Source organism: Drosophila mojavensis, unplaced genomic scaffold, assembly GCF_018153725.1.
Source record: "Drosophila mojavensis isolate 15081-1352.22 unplaced genomic scaffold, ASM1815372v1 contig_80, whole genome shotgun sequence".
Taxonomy (NCBI): Eukaryota; Metazoa; Arthropoda; class Insecta; order Diptera; family Drosophilidae; genus Drosophila; species Drosophila mojavensis.
Window position 1 is genome coordinate 3,053,613 of NW_025318906.1, and position 15,398 is coordinate 3,069,010.

General features: G+C 37.6%; 1 long non-coding RNA gene across 1 annotated transcript in view; it reads left to right on the forward strand.

Moving 5' to 3' along the window:
- Positions 1 to 15,351, forward strand: part of LOC26528029 — a 79,966-nt gene extending 64,615 nt beyond the window's left edge. Inside the window, exon 3 of the long non-coding RNA XR_001449203.3 lies at positions 15,249 to 15,351. This is a non-coding gene — a long non-coding RNA (uncharacterized LOC26528029). The remainder of the gene's footprint in view (positions 1 to 15,248) is intronic.
- Positions 15,352 to 15,398: the final 47 nt, after the last annotated feature.

Sequence of the window (15,398 nt, forward strand, 5' to 3'; positions counted from 1 at the left end):
TCTCGCTCTCTCTGTTCTTCTCCCTCCCTCTTTTTTCGCTCTCTATCCATAATTCCTTTCTCAGTTTTCCTATATCTTTATCCCTTTCACTTCTATTTTTCATGCTCTCTCTCTTTCCTTCTCAGCTTATAACATTTTCTATTTTTCTTTGTTTCTCTATTTCTGCATCCCTTACTCTCTTTTGCCTTTTCTTTATCGTTCTCTCTGCAGAGATATTTCTGTCATCTCTTCGTCTCCACATCTCACCATCTCATTCTTGATAGTCCCTTCTCTCTCACTCACTCTTCTCTTCTGATATCGCCTTCAAATTACCACCTAACTAGACCAAGTTTACCAAAACTGCTTAAACAAATGCATTTCAAACAAGCTGCAATTATTGCTATTTATTTCTTATTTCTTTTACTCAACATTTATTTATTTATGAGCAGCTCAAGTCATATTAGGAACGTGACTAAAGCCAGCTTAATCCAGATTTGTCATCTCCGCGTTAAGCTCGTCCCTTTTTCTCTTCAACCTTAAGCCAAATGATTTTAAAAGAAATTTATAGTTTTATTCCACTGTTTGGGGGGCAACTCCTTTGACTCATCCGTTCGCTGTAATCCAAAGCTCAAATTTCATTTAAGCTTCAAGTGGAAATCCCAATTGAACTGCTTCATATTCAATATTTATATCATATTATTCAAGCTAAGACCCTCAGGCCTTCTGCTGTCACAATTAGTTAGCTGCTGCACAAACTTTATCTAATTCTAGCTCATATTCTTGGCTACTTTAACGGCCAGGCGCGCCCACAAAAATGCTCCAGGCTGACACACACACTCACACACACACACACATGCATACTCACATACCAAGGCATAGATAAAGCCCATCATAAAATGCACAAATTTGTGTCGCTTGGGGAGCACTTTACAAGCGCTGCCCGAAATCCGATTCCAAATCGAATTCAACTCAAGCTACATATATGTATAAATAAATGTATGTATATATGTATATATATATATGTATACTTACACATGTGTGCGTCCCTTCAATATTAGTTCAATAGACCGCAATACAATGTTCGTTTGCTGTTGCTATTGTGCCGACTCGTCGTTCGTTTCGTGCGCAAATCCTTTGAGGTCAGCCCAAATGCTGGCCAAAACTTTTGCACACACACACACACTTTGATTTCTATTATATGAATAGGACAGCTCGAACTACACACAGCTTCAGCCAAGGCTAGTTCGGCCGCAGTGCACATGGAGGGCAGAGTTTATGGGCATCCACTGATTTGGCTCGCCGGCTCCAAAACTCTCCTTTTGGCCAATTCACAGCACACAAAAATGTATAAAAATCGTTAGCTGCAGCGCGCCACAGAAATCGCCTTAGAGAAAATATTGATGCCGCAGGACTCAAACACAAAAATAAAAAAATGAAAAAGAAGGAAAACGAAACCAAATCATGAAAAAGAGAACAAAGTCTCGTTGCGATGTTTTACTGCAGTTTTTTGTTTGGAGTTTTATGTGGCACATCCACGGGCCTCTTTTGCACTCGCGTGTCTATGTGTCTGTGTGCAAAGCGAACAGCAACAGCCACGGCAACGGCAACGGCAACGGCAACAGCAATAACCGACTACAACAATAACAATAGCCTCGGGGCATATTTCAGAGTGCGCGCGCTGTAAAAATCATTTTATGAGTTTGCATAAAATTTTGTGGTTTTCACGCCCATGTTTATTGCAGGCGGCCGCATATGTTGCCCATTGTTGGCAACCGCCGCGTCTATTGATTTTATTTTTTTTCTATGTGTTCTCTTGCTTTTTTGAAGAGCTAAGCTAAAACCGAAAAACCTAAACAAAAAAAAATCCCGAAACCACAGCCAAAGTCCAAGCAAACGAATCGACCCAGCACGCCGCGCCGCTTTAGCCAATTTTTAAACAACCAATTTCAGCTTATTTTCCGCTGTTGCTGCAGTTTCTTCTTCTTTTTTTTTCCGTGTTTTTTCATGTTTTTTGATATCCTCCAAGTGGGTTTTACGCTCCAGGCTCGAACTGTAGAGGACTGCCTGAAGGTATAAACTTTACACTTGATCGCTATGAGAAACTAAGTACTTTATTTATATTTTATAGCCAAAAGCCATTGGCGCTGCACTGAAAAAGGAGTTGGTGAGGTGGGCAAGGGAGGAACAGCTATATAAAGCGCAGCAAATTTAAAATAAATAAAAATAATATGAAAATTGACAACAATTCAGAGAATAGCTGCTTATAAAAGAAATTTATGAGACCTAAAAGTCGGCTAAAGTTGAGAAATTGAAAATTGAGAAAAACAATTTTCAAGAGACATTTTTAGTTTCTTTTATAGGAAATGTGCTCATATATCTATGATTTAGCAAATTCATGTATATTCAATATTGGACTTCAACAAATTATGTATTGAATATTAATTTGATTTGATTTATGAATCAAACTTGAGTTAATTATATCCTGAACCCATTAAAAATGGGAAATAAGTTTATTACGGTTTTGTTAAAATGTATGTAACAGGCAGAAGGAAGCAGACACCATAAAATATATATATTTTTGATCAGGTCGACGAGCTGAGCCTTTTCTGTCTGTTCGTATGCTTGAACGCGTCGATCTCAGAATATTTAAGAATTAGAGACTTGTAATTTTTTTGATAAGTCCTTATATACGGCGTGCATAGCGAGTTTGTTTTCTCAAATCGATAACTACTCCCGCTATTTTGTTATCGATTGAAAATCTTATCGGAAATCAGTGGTAAAATTATATCTTCTACATCTTTAGAGCTAGAGTCTCCAAATTTTTAATGTAGATTTATATATACATATATATATTTTTTTTTTTATTAATTTCGATTTTAGTTATAATTCACACCATTGCAATTCATTTGCCTAGCCATCAGTTTTAGAGTATTCAAAATTCGATAAGCCCTTTATAATTATGTCTAACAAATTTGTATACCTCAATTTCTCCGACTTTCCTTCGACTACAGCCAGCGTAAAATACAATAAAATTTTACACTCCAGATCAAATCAGTTGCGGCTTATTGGACACGCGCTTAGCTTTAAGCGCTGACAAAACAGTTAAGAGCCAAATCGTTTCGGGTTTGTTTTGCTTTCCACATTTCATTTTCATTTTCATTTAATTTTCGTGCTTTTTTCTCTCATTCTGTTTGGCCAAAAAGCCAAAAGCATTTGGTGGCATTTATTGATTTTGGCCAGCAAAGCCAAATGGCCTGCGGCTCATTAAATGATTTGCTCATGTCAAATGGCCATCAAATTTAATTTGCCAATGGCTGAGGCCGCGCCAGGGCGAGGCGTGCAATTAAATGTCCCAAAAGAAGCGGCTCGACACCTGCACGCAACAAGCTGTACTACGAGACACGCCCAGCTAGACACAGCCTCCCCCATGGCCACGGCCAGGTCCGAAGCTGTTGGCCAATTTCCGTTCAGTCTAATGGCAGCTGAAATTTTAATAAGCATGCATTAGCCCCAATGCCAAATACCAACAAATATTCGACCCAAATACTTGGTAATTATACAAAAAGAAGAAGAAGAAAGTGCTCAGCGGAAACCGCCTTTAGTTTATCTAAGGGAGCAACTTGCTTACCCCGTTTTGATCGAGGTTCACTTGGTTAACCGTGGCACGTACTTGGCGACGCTGCGGCTATAAAAATGCCACTTAAATCCAGACAGCAACAAGAACAAGAACGACAAAGCCGACGCTAAAGCAAAAACAATTAATAATACCGTATGCAACAATAGCCTTTTGTTTCTAGAGAGAGAGAGAGGGAGAGAGAGAGGAAGAGAACACTCTCAAGCTGCTTAAATGGCCATGCATGCAATTGCCAGCAGCAACGACAGAAGGAGAGTGAGAGAGAGAGGAAGAGAGTGAGACTGAGGGGAGGTGAAATTTTAGCGCTTTCTTTAGCCGTTGCCCTGCAGGTGAAATAAATTATTATTTATTACGGTCATTAGGGCTTAATGGCGGCAATGATGTCCACCACGCACACAAACGATGGCCGCGCACTTCCGGCCGCTTAATCGAAAACGAAAAGCGAAACATTTGTGGCCGGACAACCTTTTGCCGTTGCCTCTGCCGCTGCCGTCGTGCTTGGACCCTTTTTAATGGTCCAACCGGTTCACATTATGCGGCCTTGAAAAGGAAAACAAAGAAATGGAGCGAAGAGGCAGCGACGCGCTTATCGTAAATTTCGTGCATTATTATCTCTGTGTAGGCGAGGCGTGCGATAATATCTTCTATATGTATACGATATCTTTATGCATTGGCCAACTTTTTGGCCTCAGCCATCATAAATATATATATATGTACATATGCGCCCAAAGGCCAAAGACCGTCGCATAATTTAGGCTCACACACTCACACTCTGACACTCACACACTTACACACATACACACACATGCGCATATTAATGGCGCTAGCTCGACTCTGACACATTGTAAATTCAAATGCATTTGCCTCTGCCAGGCCCCAAAAAGGAGCCGAAAAAAAAAACCCAAAACTTTAGGCGAAGCTTTTACCGCAAAGCGAAAACAATCAATCAAAATGTATGCAAAAAGGAAGAGTAAGAAGAAGAGAGAGAGAGGACGAGAGGGAGAGAGAGCGAACAGGAAATGTAAATGGAAATTAATTTCATGCATACGCCAGGGCGACAATTTTTTTTTTTTTTTTGTATTTATTTCATTTTCATTTCTTTCTTTCGCATAAAGATTACTTTGTGCTTCAGACGCTAAATATCAAGTATACGCCCGGGCGAACGCAATGGCAACAATTGTGCAAACGTCTGATTTATTTATCACGCGAGTATTAAACTGCTTCCACCTCTGCCTCGGCCTCTTCCTCTTCTACAACTCCACACACACACACATGTATGAGAAACCTTTGTGTGTGTGTGTGTGTGAAGTTTGCAATTTTCAGGCACAAAATTACATGCACTTTTTCCTCTCTCCATAGCTCCCTCTCCCTCACTCCCTTTCTCACACTGTATCTGGGTGCATGTAATTGCGCTTGTCGTTGTGCGTGTGTGTGTAACTGTGTGTGTGTGTGTGTGTGCATTCACTTGCACCAGTTTCTGCTGTTGTCGCTGTTGCCTTGTCACCCAACCACGCCCACCCGGGCAAAGCAACTGCCTTACTCCTTGCTTTGATAAATGCGCATAATTTCAGTAGTTTTTCTTCAAGTAGTGCAGCAAAAAAGTGTGTGCGTGTGCGTGTATGTGTGCATGTGTGTGTGTGTGTGTGTGTGTGTAATATGCTCTCGCCGCTATGCTTTATTGTTCACAGCGTCGTGTTAAATATTATGCTGGATGGTTTGTCTTGGCGGAATTATGAAGACGATTACATGACTTTATAGGTGAGAATATATGTGAGTTGTCTGCAGCCTTGTGTGTGTGTGCGAGTGTGTGCTGTGTGCTGTGTGTGTGGGCGCTTGTATATTTATGCGCTGCGACAGCAACTTGACGTTAGTTTAATGAAATACCTGCCACGATTTATGTGCTAGTTGAGTAACGCAGCGCAAAGAAAAAAAAAAATTTGCAAAAAGCGGAATTAATTTTGTGATAAGTAACAGTGGAGGCATGAAATATTAGGCATGCCATGGCGAGCATAAAAGAGCAAGCTACATATATTAAATTTATTGTAGTGAAATTAGCCAAGAGATGAACAGTAAAACAATAGTCCGAGCAGCTTGACTGCTATGATATAAATACTTTTACAGTGGTGTCCCAAAATAATAGGCAGAGCAGCTCAAGCACAAAGCAAATATTCAGCAGACTGAAGTATTTTATATACCAATTGAATTTTTATACAAATTTCTTATATGCACTGCTACACTAGTGTCGCGGCATATTAGTCATGCCTGTTAATACAAAACAATAAATGAAAATTTAATAAATAATTGACTGTTAATATATATACATATATAAATGACTATACTTTACACTAGACTTACACAATATTAGTTATGTCAACCAGAGGGTTGATTAGCATCTTTATCGACAATTAAGTTTTAAAAAAAAAATCAAGCTACGAAACACTAGAGTCCACAAATATTAGTCATGCATGCCCTAAAATGAAAAGCCATTCACAATTTTGTTATGAAATGTTTCTTTATATCAATATTCCTCTCAGACATTTTAATTCCAGACTAAATCAAGCTAAAAATCTATACTCTAGCTATAATAAAGCTATAATAATGCCACTTAATCTAATCTACACTCATGTCACACAATATTGCGCACTTTAAGGCTAGTTGGCTTTACTATAAATTCAATCAAGTCTCTGCTCTAATTCACTCTCAGACTCTGCTTTAACATCCAACTCAACTCTCGCACACACACACACACACAGAGAATGTTGGACAAACATGAACAGCTGCAAATATTGTTTTGTTACCTGTAATCCAAGTGACATATTTTTATTATATTCAAGTTTTTCGTTGCTTTTTATTTTTTTGTGTACTTTTTCATTTTTACTCCGCACCGCATAAATGTGCTGCCATTTAGCAAACATTTTTCATGTTGCAGTTGCAAGTTTTATTTGGACAAAAATTGTTGTTGCTGGAGCTGAGGGAAAACTGGCGCAACTGGCAAACTGTTATCCTGCGTTTTCCTGTAAATAATTCAACTGAAAAATTCATAAAGCTAGACCACTTTCTATGCCACACACACACCCATACATAGAAGCATGTACATGTGCTGTTGTTCGTACTCTTCCCACGTTTTTGTTTTTCTTTAATTGTTTAGAAAATAAATCACCGATTCCCGAAATAAGTTGACAACACACCACATGAAATAAAAACGAAAACGAAAACGAACAACGCAGACCAGGCCAAAACAGACAGCCAGGCCAGACCAAGCCAGACCAGGCCAAGCCAGGCCAGGCCAGGCCAGTGAGCCGGGCTAGCTAAATGGAACAGCGAGCGGTGCACGTAGCTGCGAGTGGGTGCTGTGCGCTGCGAGCCGAGGCCGAGCGGAAACGGAACTAACAAAGCACAAAACGAGCAAAAAATAGAAAAATTTTGGGCAAAAAAAAAAAAAACAAAAAAAGAAAAACAAACGGAAAAGCAAAATTGCCAAACTAAAACTTTGCTGCAGTCACGAGCAAAGCAAAACAAAACAGAAAAAAATAGTAGTAAAATAAAGCAGAGAACTCTGTTAAAGGGGGGTTATACACACACTCAGCCACACACACACGCACACTGATACCTGCTCCTGTAAGCGTGTGTGTGTGGCACAGCACAAAACAATTTACCAAAATTTGTACAATTTGAAAACTTAAATAAACACGAAGAATGTTTTTTTATTATTATGATTATTTTTATTATAACGGCCAGCATTACAGTTCACACACACGCACACACACACACAGTAGAGACTCGCAGCCAAATGACGTCTTAAAGTTGTGTTCAAATAGTTTTGACGCTAAGCTGCAAACTTAATGAGCTGTTGACGTTTTCGGCCTTACCAATTAAGGTTCTGGCAACGAGGTACTTGAACACACACACACACGCACACACTTATACACACTTGAGTTTTTTTTAGACCGGCTCAATGTAGCCGTCGCGCCGGCAGGCAATGACACGAAATAATTCAAATGCCCAGACCCCTAGCCAAATGCCATTGTGCTTTTTAGTAGTAAATTAACAAGCAGACGCACACACACACAGCGAAAGAGGGGGAGAGCGAGACGGAGAGGGCGAGCACATGCAACATGAGTTGCTGCGGGGCGCCTCGGCTCTGGCTTAAATTGAAAAACTTTTGCAACTTGCAAGTTTCTTGAATCACTTTATTTTTTTTTCAATTTTTTTTTTTTTTTTACAACTTGCGCTCTTTGTGCGTTGAGCTGGGATTCATTGCAGCCCGCCAGGCAGCCCAGACAGGCAAACAGGTCATGCACACACACACACTCACTCACACAGGCATAAAAACATGCCGACATATGCCATATATGAAGCAGTTTCAATTGCATACGCTGCGTATACTTAACGCCGCCTTCCAGCTAACTGCTTATAAGACTAAACAGCAGTGCGAGCTAACGGCATTTTTTAATTGGGTTTCAAATAGTTGTAAATGAAAATGAATTAATCAATTGCGCAGAAAGTCATTGAGACTGAAATTATTTAAAGTAAGCAAAAAGATTTTAGAGTAGATAAAAAAAAAACATATTTATTAGGATATATATGAATTGATATATACATATATTATGCATATATGTAAAAACTTTTTTTGCTATATAAAAATAGGAATAAGTTTTTAATTCTTATTGGAATAAGTTTTAAAATTTATTAAGACAAAACAACATGGAGCTGATCCTAAATTAATTTATAAATTTTATATATATTTTTGTGTTAGCTTAAAGCCAACAAAAAATCGTCTAATACCTTAAAACTAACTGAAAGCTTCATCTAAAAATAACAATATATAGCTTAAGCTAAGCCACACGTTTCGAATCGACAAATATTTTAACAGCACTTTGCAGCCGAATCAAAGCTAAGCTAAAGACAAAAGAAAAATATTATTTTAAAACTATGTTAGTTTTTTAGCTTTGCTAAAAACTTTTGCTTTCCGACAGCAACAGTCCGCAGCTTCACTCCTCTAAGGGTTTTCACTTACTATAAATCTTTAGAGTTTTCTTAGCAAAAGTTTTTCAACAATAAATTCGACTCAACTGATGTAGTTAAATGTTTAAATATTATTGTTAAATATATATATTTATTTTTTATTTTATTTTAATTTTTTCTTTATTAAATATTTGCCAATTTAATTTGCTGCCTTTAAGGCCAAAATCTTTAGCTTAATTTGCTTAATGCAAAATTCGTGGCAATTTCGTTGTTAGCCTTTTGACTGCTGCCGTTGACTCCCCACACAATTGGTCAATTACTTTGTTATACTCCGACAATGGCCACAAGATTGTAAATAGCATGTAAAATTATGCGAGCGAGGAGTGCACGACTACCAGATACCTTCACTGAAGATATTTGTTTAACAATATCTAATATCTTGTTTTATATATTTACAAATAGCCATTTGTATTTTTATTTTTTTATGGGAATACCTTAACCTAAGATATTCTTTTAGCAATATCTACTATATTATTTTCCAATGATTTATATTTTCAAGTATAGAGCTGTATTTACCACTATAAAACTGTCAAAGGTTACCACGAAATCGAAGTCTTCAGGCATATGGTCAGGCATTCAGACATATGAAAGGACAGATAAGAGAGACAAGGCTAAATTACCTATTCCTTTCAGGCCGACTCAAGTACATATATAATTTATGGCATAGGCCACGCCTGCCTGGCACTGACACACTAGCCAATATACCCTGCAATTACCATTTTCGCAATGGACTCGGCGCGTATATAAAAAGCGTGCGTAAATTAAAGTCATTCAAGTGCAGCGCAGCGGAAACGGAAATGTGCGCAAAACAATTACGTGCGTGCGTAGCTGGGAAAATCTACGCACACGCACACATACACATACATATACATATCTACATGTATATATCCACACATAAGCCTCAACAACAACAACAGCAACTGGTCAGCACTTTAAGAGGCAAATTTATATATAATGCGCATTTTTATGCTGGCACTCAAGTGCAATCAAAATGCGTTACGCGCAATTTACATTTGCAGCTGCAGAAGCGGGACGGAGGGGTGAGGGGTGAGCGACTGGGGAGGGGTGAGTGATGGCGGGCATTTTGGCTTTCACAATGCTGGCCACAAAATGGACGTTGTAATATGCCATCCGTGCATATTTATGGAGCTAAAAGGGTAAAATATTGCATATGTGTGTGTGTGTGTGATGTCTGCAATTGAAATGCATTCAACTAATGACAGAGTTCCCGCATGAAGAGCGGGAGCGTGGTGTATAGAGAGAGGGGAGGAGGGGGAGGGATAGAAAGAAGCAGACAGAGAGTGAGAGAAGTTCCCGCATGAAAATATCATTCTTTCCCTCTCTCTCTCTCTCTCTCTCTATCTCTCACTGCCCCTTTCTATCCCTGTCACACACTGTCCTTCTCTCTCTCTCTCTCTCTAGTACGCCCCTTTAGAATGTTAACATTATGTATTATTTCGACCGACAAAAGTAATTATGTAAATTAGCAATGCTAATTAAAAAGCCAACCGCCTGCGGGTCTCAAATTGACAAGCGTAAAACACAGTAAAAAAAAAAAAATATATTAATACCAAAACGGAAACTAAAACAAAATAATTTTATAAAAGTTCTGAAAACACATGTTTTAGCAGCTGCGAATTTCAATTTGCGTCCAAATAGTGAATGGAGAGCGAGAGAGAAAAGTAAAGAAAGAGAGAAAGGCAAACAGAGAGAAAAAGATAGAGAGGTAGAGAAAGATAGAGAGAGAGAGAGAGGTAGGAAACAAATGGAAATAGACAGACTGTGGTAAAGAAAAAGACGGAATAAGAACAGAGAAGTCTCACACGACATAGAGTGAGGATGTTAAAAAGAGGGAGAGAAATAGAACGGCAGAGAGAGAGAGAGAGAGAGAAAAGTTCAGAGACAGATGCATAGATAATGCCAAACTATTCATAAATAAAGTGTTCAGATTATATATACACATACATATATACATTTGTAGCAATTGAATAAGAGGTATTATTCCAGGAGAGGGACGAGGGGGCATTGCTCTATGGGGCGACGATCAGTATAGCAAAAAGTGGAAAGCCCACAGATATGTCAGTTCAAGTTCAGTTTAGCTGTCTAAAAGTTGCCATTCTGCAGCTTTGAGTGCCTGATAATCTGCTCTACCGATTACAAAACAAGGCGTGGCACATTAGAAATAACTGGAGTTCAAATGAATTGTCTGCTATTTTTGCCACTATCCACAAGTATTCAGCAGTCGAAGTGCGTGCAGTTGCAATGCTTTGCATATGTTTTTGCTCTGATATGCCAACTCTACACACACATACACACGCACTCACCCACACACACACATGCACACACGTGTGCGCACAACATTTTGCAATGGCAGGCGCTTAATCAACGCTCTGTGAGCTTGCTGTATAATAAATATAAATAAGGCTAAAGCGATTTGTTTGGCTTTAGCTAACGACTCCCAAATGCAATTGGGCATTCATCATACGCACTGTGGTCCAGTTTCAGTTCCAGTGCCAGTTCAGCCAGCAGTCGCATTACGATTTCTTCTGCTATGCGAAATGTATGCGTGAGAATGTGTGCGTGAGTGTGTGCGAGAGTGTGTGTGTGTGTGTGTAACTGCAAATCCCCAAATAAACATTTAAATAATTTACTACGATTCTCTCAAAACCCCACACTCTCGCATGGCTTCCCTCTCTCACTCTCTCGCCCTCTCTCTCTCTCTCTCTCTCACTCTTGTTCATACTCTTCCTCCTCAATTACTGTCAACAATAATACGGCACAGCAGTTGCATATGAAATATTTATGACTGTCTTAGTGTGTGTGCGAGTGTTTCCCTCTTACTCTCACACACACTTTCGCTCCTACTCTGTGTGTTTGTGTCATGTGGCATGCCGTTACATTTCCGACAGCGACAGCGACAACGGGGCACAAGCTCAGTGCATTATGCAACAACAATAGCAACAACAACAACAACAGCAACAGCAGAATTCGCATGCCAGCTACAAACAAACAAAAGCTACAAAATGAAGTATGAGGTCAGCACACAACAGCAGCAACAACAACAACAACAACAGCTTGAGCCGCACAAAAGAAAAGCACATGATTGTCGCTTGAAACTTGAGCCAGAGCAACTAACCTCATGACATCAGCTTTTTGGTTTTCAACTTATTACAATTTCCATATAACCTCCAACGCGCCCCGAGGCGCCTGCAGCTGGACTCAAGCCCCCAAACACCCTCTCCCCACTCTCTCTCTCCCTCTCTCACTCTCTCTCTCCCTCTCTCTCTCTCTCTTGCCCCTCCGCACAATACAAATGTACAAATGTGCATATGCGAGTGTTATGAAAAGAAAGCAGCAGCAAAACAGCAACAGAGACATTGCTGGCATGGCATAACTGTTGTTGTTGTTGTTGTTGTTGCTGTTGGGCGGCAAATGCCATGTCCTTCATTTCGCTGTGCCACGTTCCAGCTCCAGTCCCAACCGCCTCCCGCCTTCCGCCCCCCGCTCGCATTCTTTGCTCGCTAGCAGTTGCCCTTGCGAGGGGCGGGGCTGGCAGCAGCAACTGCTGTGGGGGTCTTTAAGTTTTATGGCACCATTGTGTCAAGATAATAATATGTACGTTTGCTCTCTCACTCGCTCACACACTCCTGCTCTCTCACGCTCTCACTCTCTCGCCCTGTATACGTGACTGCATTTAAGTGCATAGCTGTGTTGCACACACACACACACACACACTGACGCGAGCGACACAGACATTGGCACATAAAATAGCATTCCACTTGCATAACATTTACTAGAGAATTACTCTAAAACTGCGCTGCATTTGCGACAAAGCTAACAACACAGGCAACACCCACCAAGACGACCCATCCACAGTCGTACAACAGCCAACATCAGCTGCTTTTATCAATTTAAATGAATTGCACACGAGTGTGTCATAAATTCATGCCGCATGACATTTTGCTAATGTTTGTTTGCAAATAAGTTGCCATGGACATTGCTTAATTAAATATACTAACCATACTTTTACATAAAATAAATACATATAAATACACACACACACACACATGTATACATATACATTGGCTAAGCCAAACTTCCACATTGTTTTGTAATTAAAATGAGCAACGAGCGCCGCAGTTTGCCACCAAAATTTTCAATTTCCATTTATATATAATATATACATAAATACATTATAAACATACACATATACATACATGCAAAAGTTTTTTCATACATACATCATTTCTATTTTAGCATCTCTGTTAGATACAAAATAATAAAAATAATAATAATAAAAATTATAATAAAAACTAAAGTAAAAACATATAAAAAGAAACCAAAAACAGAACCTCGAAAAAGAAAGAGAAAATAAATATCATAATAAAAAGGCAGCTAAAAATTATGAGTTACGTTCAACTTGCTGACCAAATGGCAAAGAGAACAAAATTTAGCTTTTTTTACATTTTTATGGTTTTTAGCATAAAAAATAAACCAAAATGAAAACTCTAAAGTCACTCGTGCGTGCGAATAAACAAATAAAATAAAAGAAGAAAAAATTATAAAAACAACTTAGAATGAAGCAGTCGAGCTTAGCCAGCTGCATAATACGCGTTCAAGTTTGTCTAGAAGCTAAACTCAAAAATATTAAATAAAATTATAATAATGAAGCCGAAATTCCTCACTTTTGATTTTATATCAAGTTCAACTGCCAAATAAATAAATAATAATAATCATTAAAAAAATAAATAAAAAATAAATAAATAAATAAATAAATAATAATATCAAGTTCAAGTGCCAAATAAATAAATAATAATAATCATAAAAAAAAAATAAATAAATAAATAAATAATAATATCAAGTTAAAGTTCCAAATAAATAAATAATAATAATCAATAAAAAAATAAAAAAATAAATAAATAAATAATAATATCAAGTTCAAGTGCCAAATAAATAAATAATAATAATCATTAAAAAAAATAAATAAGAAATAAATAAATAAATAAGACTGTGAAGTATATTCTAGAAGTTCATTTAAATTCCATTTCATTTGAAGTTAGACACAATAAATACAGAAAATAAATAATACTAATAGTAAACACTTTTAATTAATTTACATATTTGCTTTAATTATTATTTATTAAAAAAAAATAAATAAATAAACAATTAATATAATACTCCGAAAGATTCTGTAAATAATTTTTTACTATCTCACATCTTTAAATAATTTTTTTTTTTTTTTAATTTATAAAAATAAATAAATATAAATATAAATTACTATTAATTAAATAAATAATGTAATTTAACTTTAGAGCATAACAACAGTGATTCAACTTATCGATCCTTTACCAGACTACTAGACGATGGTATATATCATTTATTCATATATAATTTATTCTCATTTGTCTCATTTATGCAACCAAATGAACAAACATCAAGACGAACACAGAGGCTAAGCCTATATACTCTTTCCCACATGCTGGGCGAGCATAAAAGCAAGACAGCATCGTCGCAGCAGAGCTCAGCTCAGCTTCATATCTACACCACTTAGTCTATATCAGCGCTCTCCATTTACTGCCCCTTGCCCTCTATCGCCCTCCCTCACTCTCTCTCTCTCTCTCTCTTTATCTCCTGGTCCCACTCTGGCTATCTCTTGTCCTTTCATTACGCGTAGCAAGTTGCGGCGAGTCGCCTCTTGTTGACCTATAAATAATGTGGCAAATTTGCGAGGCACAATAAATAAATTTCATTCAGTATGCAAATTAATGTAGGAACAAAAAGTCCAATATATACCATGCTTTGCATACAGTTATATACATATATAAGTATATATACAATTAGGGCGCTTTGTAAAGCACAACGGTCCAATTACAATGCCAAATACAAAATACTTACAAGGAATACGCCCATCGCTCCATTGTGCACTGCAATCTGAACGAGAATCTGCTTAAGACAATCAGAAATGGTCGCAAGCCGAATTCTAATTGGATTGACAGCTTTCATTGAATGCAAATTAAATACAATTTAAGCGAGTTTATAAACATTAAGAGCAAATGACAACAATAGCAATAACAATATCAGTGAGGCAAAACTTCTCAAATGCTGAAACTTTCATAATTTGCGAAAAAAAAAGGAATAAAAATAAAAATATATAAAAAATGTTTCTAATGCCAAATAAATTGCATTTAAAATTCAAACTATAATTTCATTTATTATTTCATATTGATTTGTAATTTCCCTTAACAGAATTTGTTCACTGCAAATCAAATTATATCCAGAGAATCTAGAAAAACATTTTATTTAAGACAAGTCTGCTGTCCATGAATATGAATTATAAACGCGAGTATATAAAGCTGCTTTAGTGCAGAATTTAAAATCAATATAAATGAGGCGAAAATTCCCGCTCTTTGCCCACTGCCCAATTAAGCCAGCGAAAAGCCCATCGAGTCGGCGAAAAATCAAATAGGAATTCCGGGAATCAAAACTGAACATTGATATCAATTATTTGGTCCTTTGAAGTTGCAATCTTAAATCTTAAATTGAAGCTCGAGACGGAACAATATAAACTTATCTGATTTATGTGCTTTTCTTGTTGCCACTTTCTTTCCAGAGACCAGATGGATCAGTTCAAACTTATTAAGAGAGCAGCGCAAAATAACTGACAATTCCCCAGAGTGAAGGAAAACGGAAAACGCAAAAGAAAAGGAAATATATATAAACATACACATACATATACATATATATAAAGTGTGTAAAGGAC